This window comes from Amborella trichopoda, chromosome 4, assembly GCF_054954075.1.
Source record: "Amborella trichopoda isolate Santa Cruz 75 chromosome 4, AtrichopodaSantaCruz75HAP2 v2.0, whole genome shotgun sequence".
Lineage (NCBI taxonomy): Eukaryota > Viridiplantae > Streptophyta > Magnoliopsida > Amborellales > Amborellaceae > Amborella > Amborella trichopoda.
Genome location: NC_142339.1, coordinates 37,249,574 through 37,259,466, shown reverse-complemented (window position 1 = coordinate 37,259,466; position 9,893 = coordinate 37,249,574). Strand labels below are relative to the sequence as shown.

At 31.2% G+C, this 9,893-nt stretch overlaps 1 non-coding gene across 1 annotated transcript; it reads left to right on the top strand.

The window, feature by feature from the left end:
• The first annotated feature begins 8,878 nt into the window (after nucleotides 1-8,878).
• TRNAR-ACG (transfer RNA arginine (anticodon ACG)) lies at nucleotides 8,879-8,951 on the top strand. Its single transcript has one exon. It is a non-coding gene; the product is annotated as a tRNA-Arg (tRNA).
• Nucleotides 8,952-9,893: the final 942 nt, after the last annotated feature.

Genomic DNA, 9,893 nt, shown 5'->3' with positions numbered 1-9,893 from the left:
GATTTTCGCATATTTTTATGTCCCCTAAATTTGAGTTCCATTGTGTGCATCCGCATTCATGCGAGAGGGCTCGACTGGGTATTAAAAAAAACCCAAATGGTTTATTTTATATTTCTTTTTACATGTAAGCACTCTTTTCTAAATCGTTTATTTTGATGGAGTATTAAAAGAAACCTAGATGGTTTTCCCCTTTTGTTTTTGCCTTAATGTACCTCCCTGGTTTGAGTTAAGAGATTTGATGTAGTAATGGTGGAACATAGGTTAGTTTGTCCACAAAGCTATGTTTCATGTATGTTTCATGAGCTTGGCTGTAAGTTTACCGATGACTGGTAGAATCTACACCTCATGTTTGATTCATTTAGTTATCATTTGACTTTAAACGATTCAGATTTCTTTATTGAAACACAATCCCTTTCTTCTATTGCTTGGACTTAAGGTTAGTTTGCTAATACATTCTATAGGATTAATAGCCGTTCTTTTTCCCTTTTTATTACTCTATATTGCATGTTGTTCCATATGTTTTTTAGTTAATATTTCATAATACGCTCTTGATACTTTTGATATGGATATGTACTTATCTTTTCTAGTGTTATGGTGTAATTGTAATTTCAATTGTTGTTGGGCATCTTTCACTTATAAGTTGCATAAATATAAGGGATTGTATACAATGAGATCATTTACCTTATATACAATGTGGTCACAATTTCTTACAATAATTTGATGTGAAATTTGATAGCTTAAATGTGTCACAAAGTTTGAGAAAATTTCTTTTGAAGTTTGAGCTTGGTCAATGGAATAATTACAGCCACACAACTTTACATCCAATGGTCAAGGTTATTGTGACCACCTTGTATAAAAAGTGACCGGTCTCATTCTATACTTTCTCTAAATATAATAACAAATTTCAATCTCAACCAAACATTTTATACTAACTGTTGGGTTATAGCAAGAAAATCTTATTCAATATATGCATTTTGTAAACCCAATCACTTAAATACATAATAAACAGTTACGATTGGCAGTTTCCAGCTTTTCCAATAGCAAACAGGTGAAAATACCAAGACCACAGTTTATCAAATATAGTCCTTAGCTTTCAAGCTACCAATTTTCACTTTCTTTCGAAAGTCTAAGCATATTCTCCAGCTTTCAGACTACCAATTTTCACTTTCTTCCGCCGAGAGTTAAGGAAAGTCAACACTAAGGATATATTGCATAGAAAGTTATTAAATTCCACCTTAGACATGGCAAAAAGGTTATCTATAATGTAATAAATAAGAACCTTAGTGATGACATATTTGTGGGGAGGTTCAACATGCCTATATATGCAAAATGTGATTGCATACAAAAGCCACCACTCCCAACAAGAGGAGCATCAATTTTTTGCATGAGGTTTAATATTTTGCTTTTATTTACACATAGACGGGATAAGACTCCTTTTCAACAACTTAGACATCGATAAAAGTTGCCATGTCTTTGAGTGTGGCCATTGTATAGAATGTGGATCTGAAAAATCAAATCTGACTCGACGTTGGATATACATTTCTTTTTTTTATAAATAAAATACTATATTTTTTAAAATATATAATATAGTTTCTCATTTCAATAGAAATAGGGGAGGTAGAGTAAACAAGGTGAGTCAAACTGAAAATACATTTCCCTTCGTGTGCTTCAGTGTCTACACGTGTCATAGTGAACCTATGTGCCACATTTCCATGTTACACTGGTTGTATCTTTCGCTCGAATTTTTGAACAATGCAGCCACTCCAATCATCATCCACTACTTAGGGCAACGGTCCGGGCTCGAGCCAAGCCATCCCTAGCCCTAGCTCAGCCCTCGTTCCCCTAATGACCGGCCCAAGCCCCAGGGCGAACTAGGGCAAAGAAGCCTAGGCTCTATCAAGATCGAGCCGTGCCAGACCAGGCTGAATAAAATTAAAGAAATGAAATATATATATATATATATATATATATATATATATATATATATAATGGTTTGGGTCAGGCCGACCGAACCTTGGCCTTGGTTGAGCCCAGCCTACCCTTGGGCCATGGTGGCCTGGCCCTGGCCTAGGCCCTAGTTTTTTAGGGCGAGGCCAACCGGGCCAGACCTGCCCTAGCACCACTTTCATCGGGAAGCCAGGGGAGGTGCTTTCTATTGTGGTACTGTAAATCCATTCATTTTATACGCATATTTGATCTTATAATGTCACAAGATTTTTCCAAAAATATGCAATATTTTTTTTTATTGAAAAGTACTACAAAATTTTTATAGGTGAAAATGAACAGTGATTTTTCTTACCTTCATCACCGTCCAAAGTTCATTGCAATGTTACGATTATCCGATAGTGTTTCATTTTTTATTTATCTTTCTACAAATCGGAATGATATGAAATTTGGAGTGTGTGCTCATCAAAATTAGGTAAATCTACAAAAAAATATCAAAAAAAATTACATGAAGTAAATTAACCAAAATACACCAAAATGTTTTGGGGGTATTTTGGTCAATTTATTTTTTTCGAATTATTTTTTTTATATTTTTATTAGGTACGTCTCACTGAGATGTACATATGTTCCAAATTTCAAATCATTTCGATTTATAGAAAAAAATGAAAAATGAAATACTACAGGACAATCGTGACCGTGCAATTAACTTTGGACGGCAATGAGGGTAGGCAAAACTACTGTTCATTTTCACCTATAGGCGTTGGGAAAACTTTTCCTTTTCTATTTAAGTTATTGTAAAATATTTTCAACAGTTAAGTACGACGTCATGGTACAATGCATCGTAAAAAACATGCTTTATTTCATACTTTCCATTAATAATTCACGATTGTGCTCATTTTATACGAAGACTATCTATTACTATCATAAGATTTTCAAAATTTTGTGACATTTTTTGTTATGTAATTTTATTAGGACACGGTTAGCATGTGACCTAGCCCATACATGTAAAAATTCAGGCTTGGTCATCGTTAGAGTGATTATTGAAGGAGACTCCCTCAATGTTATCAAATAGTGCAGGCAACCTTCCTCTACCCCTTGGCAATGGTTCCATAATAGGGATTGTATTGATATGTGCCTCCATGGTAAGGAGGTGTCCTTTGTCCGTCTCCACAGAGAAGATGCTATTGCCAGGGGTGTAACGGTGTGATGATTCTCTTTTTACTTTCTTTGTTTGTCACTTTTTCTTTTTTCTGTTTTCTTTCATTTAGTTATTCTGCTTTCGTTGTAATTTTTCATTCGATCAAAGAAAATCTATTGTTAAGCATTCCGAAAAAAAGAAAAAAAAAAAGAAACGCGGTTTTGGCAATAAATATATTTTTGAAATATAATTTGATTCTAATTTTTTGAGAATATAAAATATTTAAAATGGAGATCATGAATATGAAAAAATAAGTAACTTTCAAAAACTAGAAATAATAATTATATTAAAAAACATTTGGACCATTAGTTACAATTATTTTTAGATGAACCACCTATTTGCATCCATCTTTACGATCGATGCTTTATACCTCTAAACTGCATAATGTACAAATGCTGTCAAGCCCGCATGAATGTTCATTCTGATATCGTAAACTAAAGGTTTAATGAAAATATTATCTAATTTTTCGTAATCTTTGTAAATTAAATTGCTAACCAAAAGTATTACTGCATTTAGTACTAGTAACGGTGGGCAAAGTGGTATTTAGAATTATAGTACACAAACTACGTGCTGGAAAATCCCGGTTCTATCTATATGTCGGTGAGGTCTAATGAATTGGAGTTCATTTGTTAAACTTTCAGATGCAATGTTATGTCTAATATTTCTGAATCTTTTTTTATTCGAATCAGTAACTTGAGACTTCCTAAGTCACCTCTCTTCGCATTTAAAGTTTATAAATACTAAAAATTTGATTTTTCTTTTCTTAAGAATAGATTAAAATCTAATTACTTTAAATTGACATAAATTAGTTAAAATTGAAATAAAAACTGAACGTCACGGATAAGGAGGGGGCGTGCCTTTTGAATTAATCATGCCCTCACTTTTTTCCCTTTGAACATAAAGAAAAGGAAAAGTGCCACTCCGCACCTGAGATCTTCCTCTTGGGAAAGGGTTAGGGTCGTGCACCACTTTTCATTCCCACTCATACTACCCTACTGATATTTTCTAAAATCTAACTTTTAAACTATTAAAAACAACCTGTCCTCATTAAATTATCCAAAAAAAAAAAAAGTGTTCATTTGACTTTTTTAGATAGTATAATATTTAAAGGAAAAAATATATATAAGGTTGACCCCTTAAAATATAGAATTAAGATTTAACTCTAAAATCATTCAAAAAAAGTTGTTTTGTTGTTGCAAAAATATCTAAGTGATCGTCTCGACATCAAGATGTATAGATATGGAGAAAAAAAGATATTTCAAGTCCTAAAAATAGAACATCTTACAATACATTATCTGAATGGTCCGTTTTCAAAATTTTGATGAGTTTAAAGGTCTGCTTGATTTGAACTATTTCTTAATTTCAAAATTTTTCAACTAGAGATCAAAATAGATTCCCACGCTATCCTAAGAATCTTCGACACCAAATTTGTATCTCATGACAATTTTTGGAAGTACACCTTAATTTGATTGTTTAGGGTTGCAACCTTATGCAAACCACACTCAAATTCAAAATATGGGAAAAGTTTATAGTATCAATAGTATGATGTAGAAAAGAGGCATTCCTAAAAAACCATTAGAAAATGTTGCTTTGATGTTGGTAAACCCTCTAATTTATCATCTGGACCTCGAGATCTGTGTATGAGGAAAAAATGAATTGCATTAAAAATAGTACATCTTATAACATATTATCTCGATTGTCCATGTTTGAGATTTTCAAATGTTATAAATTTTCTTAATCTATACCATTTTTGGAGCTTTACTTTTCATAATTAGTCTTGGAAACCGATTTTAGGTCATCTTAAAAGTTTATGGCACTATAACATCTTCTAGCATGTTTTAGAGGTGCGTTATAATTTGATGTTTAAGGTGGGTGCCTTCATATAAACCACACCCTTAAGAGGTTAAAATAATCAAACAACTCTAAATCTCTCTCCTTAAAAATCTATATGCAATCAATGTATTAAAACCCGGAGATTTCTAATCTAAAAGGCCAATCTGGATGGGAATAGGTCAAGACTTGATCGATTATGGGATGGTATGAGTTCCATTCCGCCCCCCACTAAGACCTCCCTTTTTATATTCTCTTTTTTCTTTTTCTTTTTTTCTTTTTTCTTTTTTTTTTTTCTTTTTTCTTTTTTCTTTTTGTTATCTTGTTTAATATATTTTTAGGTTCTATTAAATCTCCACCCATGAACCCTATTTTATTTTTAATTTTTATGTATTTTTTATTTTTGGATCACCATTTCAGACCAATCTAGACTTGACCAGAATTGCCAATCTAGTGATCGCACACATATCTATGGTTGAACCATCCGTCCCACTAATCTAGGTTTTAAAACACTTTATGGAACTTATTTCCTAAATCCATTTTCAAAGTTAAAAGAAATTATATCCGTTTCCACGCACTAATCTATTTGGATTTTATTCAAATTCTGGTTTTAAAAAAGAACCAAATTATAAAAAGAAATAAGAGCAAGTTCCATAATTGTATCTGACTTATTCAAAATGAACAAATAGAAATAAGAGCAAGTTCAATAATTGTATCTGACTTATTCAAAATGAGCAAATATGAAAGAAATTTGGAAAAAGGGTTGTATATGCTAACTATTTTTGCCAAAAATAAGAACTTTCTATAATTGTATTTAACTCATATTTAAAGTTAATATCGGGTGGCTTAAAAAAAGAAAGAAATTCATTGTCCATTTCAGTTGACTATTTTAAAATTATTTTTCAAGCAACAAGTGTCATTGTCTAGTAGATAATAAAAGGCACTAGTCGATAAAGGCAATGAAGCCTTTGACATTATCCCTATCATTCGATGTCAACAACTAACACTGCTCCACCATTCTAGTGTCCCCAATAAATTGTGCTCAAAAAAACCAATCCACCAATTTTACAAGGGGGTTGCTATAATGAAACCATTTATTTTTATTACAAGGATGTCACAATCATTCTTATTCATTAGATGTCAAAATAGGCCGTTTAGATTAATCACGAAGTCCGAAAGGTTTTTGTTTTGAATTTTAAATCCATTCAATATTACTTTTACAATCACCCAATTTAAAATCTAAAGGACAAAGTTATTGTGAGGTCTCTTTATACAATCTTCTCTTGATAAAATTGTAAATCACATCAACTTTATTTACAAAGGGTCAATAAAGTGCCATTTATGATGTTTGTCACTCTTTTACCTTAGCTAAAGTTTAACAAATTTGCCACTCCCACGTAATCAATATTGCATATTTATTCCCTCATGTAAAACTCCAGTCTGGAATTTTTTTTGGACCTGAAATTATGGAATGTAACATCCACAGCCTAACAACTAAACTCAAAGAAAGAAAAAAACTGCACTCTTTATTTGACCCAAAAAAATAAAGGGTGACATCAAGGTGTTCAAGAACTCAAAATCCAGTACTTTATTTTAAAAATAAGCATATAACGATTTTTAGATGGATCCCAAAATTTTGGATAAAGGAAAAATCCTCCCAAGGAACGCTTTTGGTAGAAACAGTTGTTGTGTAGTGCTCCTACAGGGGCATGCTATATGTGCTGATATTACGATAGTTTATAAGGTGCGCCCATTTATGAAATATAGACACACATGTCTTGGGGTTTGACTATGTATTGACACTTAGTAGTGACCGATATGTGATGACACTCTTAGATATACATACGATACTCCTATTAAGTGTCCACTACTAGATGCCTTATTTTCGGCATGTTTTTTTTTTTTAAAGTGACATTTTTTTTTAGAAACTTTATTCTTCATTGAATGGTATTTTATTTGAAAAGTAACAAATATTGTAGAATAAAATAAGTAATTTCGAATAAAAAAATAGAAAAAAAATTACTTGTAAAATTAGGATTTCCATAACTTATTGTTAATATAAATAAATAATACAATTTATTTCAACTATCATGAAATTTGATAGGGTTTCTCCCTCCTAAACTAGTCTCTTCCTTTGCAAGTTATGGACTGCTGGTTTCTCCCTCTTCAAGCCTATGGACTACTGGTATCTCCCGTTTCAAGTTATGGACCACTGGATATTCATCTGTCTTCATCAACTTTTCTCTCTTCCATTCTCATTGTGCCTTGTGCCATGTAAGATCTATATTATTCCATATTTTTTGCCATTAATAATATGAATTATATTGTTTCTTACCATCCTAGCAATTGACTTTTACAAGTTTTGAAAGCTTCGTATTTTAGATAAATGCATTAGGTTTCAATAGCCCTACAATATGGCTACTATATTTTGAATTGATAATTAGCTAATACTTTATAACTTTTTTCTATATTTTTATGATTCAACCTAGGATTGATCTATAAGAAATTTTGATGAATAAAATTCAAATTCATAAAGTAACATTTTTTGGACTGTTAATTTTATTATTTTTATTTTCTGGATGCTATACTATTGTTGTATGACATGAATTGTGGTACGTGTAAATACATATGTGAACTATACATAGATTTTAATATAGGTTAAAGTTTATATAAGGTTGCAACCTTATACGTGAACTATACATATATAAGGTTGCAACCTTATATGTGTAAATACATATGTGAACTATACATAGATTTTAATATAGGTTAAAGTTTATATAAGGTTGCAACCTTAAAATAATGAACCTTAAATTCAGGCAATCCTAATAATTTTTTACACCAAAATTACATCTTAAAATAAAATTTGAAGGTGCCTTAATTTGATTGTTTAAGGTTGCAACCTTACGCAAACCACACCTTTTAATATATATTTTAAAAGAAAAAGTTTATATAAGGTTGCAACCTTAAAATGTAGAATTACAGATGCACCTCAAAAATCTAGTAAACAAGGTTGTTTTAATGTTGAAAAACCTTCTAATTGATCATCTTAACATTGAGATGTGTGTGTGTGTGTGTATATATATATATATATATATAAAGATTTTGAGTTTCAAACATAGTGCATCTTGCAACACATTATCTAGACCATCTATTTTCAAGATTTTCATATATTTATATATCTACTTAATTTTAACTACTTTTGAAGTTTAAAATTTAATAATTAGATAGATTTAAGAGAATTCTAAGAATTTTTTACAGCAAAATTACATGTTATCATAAAATTTGGAGGTACATCTTAATTGGATTGTTTAAGATTGCAAATTTTTAAAAACCACATCCTTATATAAAGGTATGCATTTATGTAAATACTCGCATATTAAATGAACATATCGCCTCTAGATATCATTTTTTAGTGTTCACATTTCTGACACTTATATCCCTGCCATAAATAGACATCTATATCCGTGTCTATGTAACATAGTCACCCATGTATAGGGACCGTAAAAAGGACTTGCTCAAATAAGAGAATTTTGTTTCTTTATGCTTTCATAGGTAAAACTAGGGTTCTAAAACTCGGAATCGGGTTCTGAATCAACCTTATGGAGAATCGATTAGCCAATCAAATCAAAAAATAATAATTAAAAATAAAAATAGTAAAAATAGCCTATACCCAAACCACAAAACAAGAGTAGGTATACCTACTGATTTTTAAATCCGTGTGGAAAAGAGATGGAAGTGAAATTCAATGCGATAACCACTGTCCCCATACTCCAAAAATGAGATAAATTACTTGAGGAAGGTGTTTGGGGTCTCGTTTAAGTGGGGCATGAGGGACCATTAATTGTGTCACGTGTAATCCTTCTTCTTAAAATTATTTCTATTGTTTCGGAATAACATTTCAATGATGACTCCATGGCCCAATGGATAAGGCGCTGGTCTACGGAACCAGAGATTCTGGGTTCGATCCCCAGTGGAGTCGTATTCTCTCTTCACGCATTCTAATTTTATTCATTATCTGTATTCTTCATGCCTGCATTATTTTTTATTGGGCTTTTCATTATTTGTATTCTTCATGTCTGTATTATTTTTTATTGGGCTTTTCATTATTTGTATTCTTCATGCCTGTATTATTTTTTATTGAGCTTTTCATTATTTGTATTCTTCATGCCTGCATTATTTTTTATTGGGCTTTTCATTATTTGTATTCTTCATGCCTGTATTATTTTTTATTGGGCTTTTCATTATTTGTATTCTTCATGCCTGTATTATTTTTTATTGGGCTTTTCATTTTTTTTCAAAAATAACCGATCTACCCTTTTTATTGGGCTTTTCATTATTTTTCAAAAATAACCGATCTACCCTTGAAATGCATCTTGTTCCACACCGAGAATATTTTTTATTTGGCTTTTCATTATTTGTATTCTTCATGCCTGTATTATTTTTTATTGGGCTTTTCATTATTTTTCCAAAAATAACCGAGAATTTAGGCTTGAAATGCAATCTTATTATTTGTCAAAAATAACCGAGAATTTGGGCTTGAAATGCATCTTATTATTTTTCAAAAATAACCGATCTACCCTTTTTATTGGGCTTTTCATTATTTTTCAAAAATAACCTATCTATCCTTGAAATGCATCTTATTCCACACCGAGAATTTGAGCTTTTCATCATTTTTTTAAAATAATCGATCTACCTTTGAAATGCATCTTATTCCACAGAGAACCATAGAAAAGGGAAAGTTTTCTATGTTCCACCTACAATATAGAAGTTCTATTCTCCCTTTTATCCAACCCTCCATTTTTTAATGGAGGGCTAAAATTGCCCCAATCACAATGTCACTTCTCTACCCTCTTTTACTTTTATTTTTAATTTGTTTTCTATATAATGTTTTGTCACCAAATTTTTTCTATAAACTATTTTG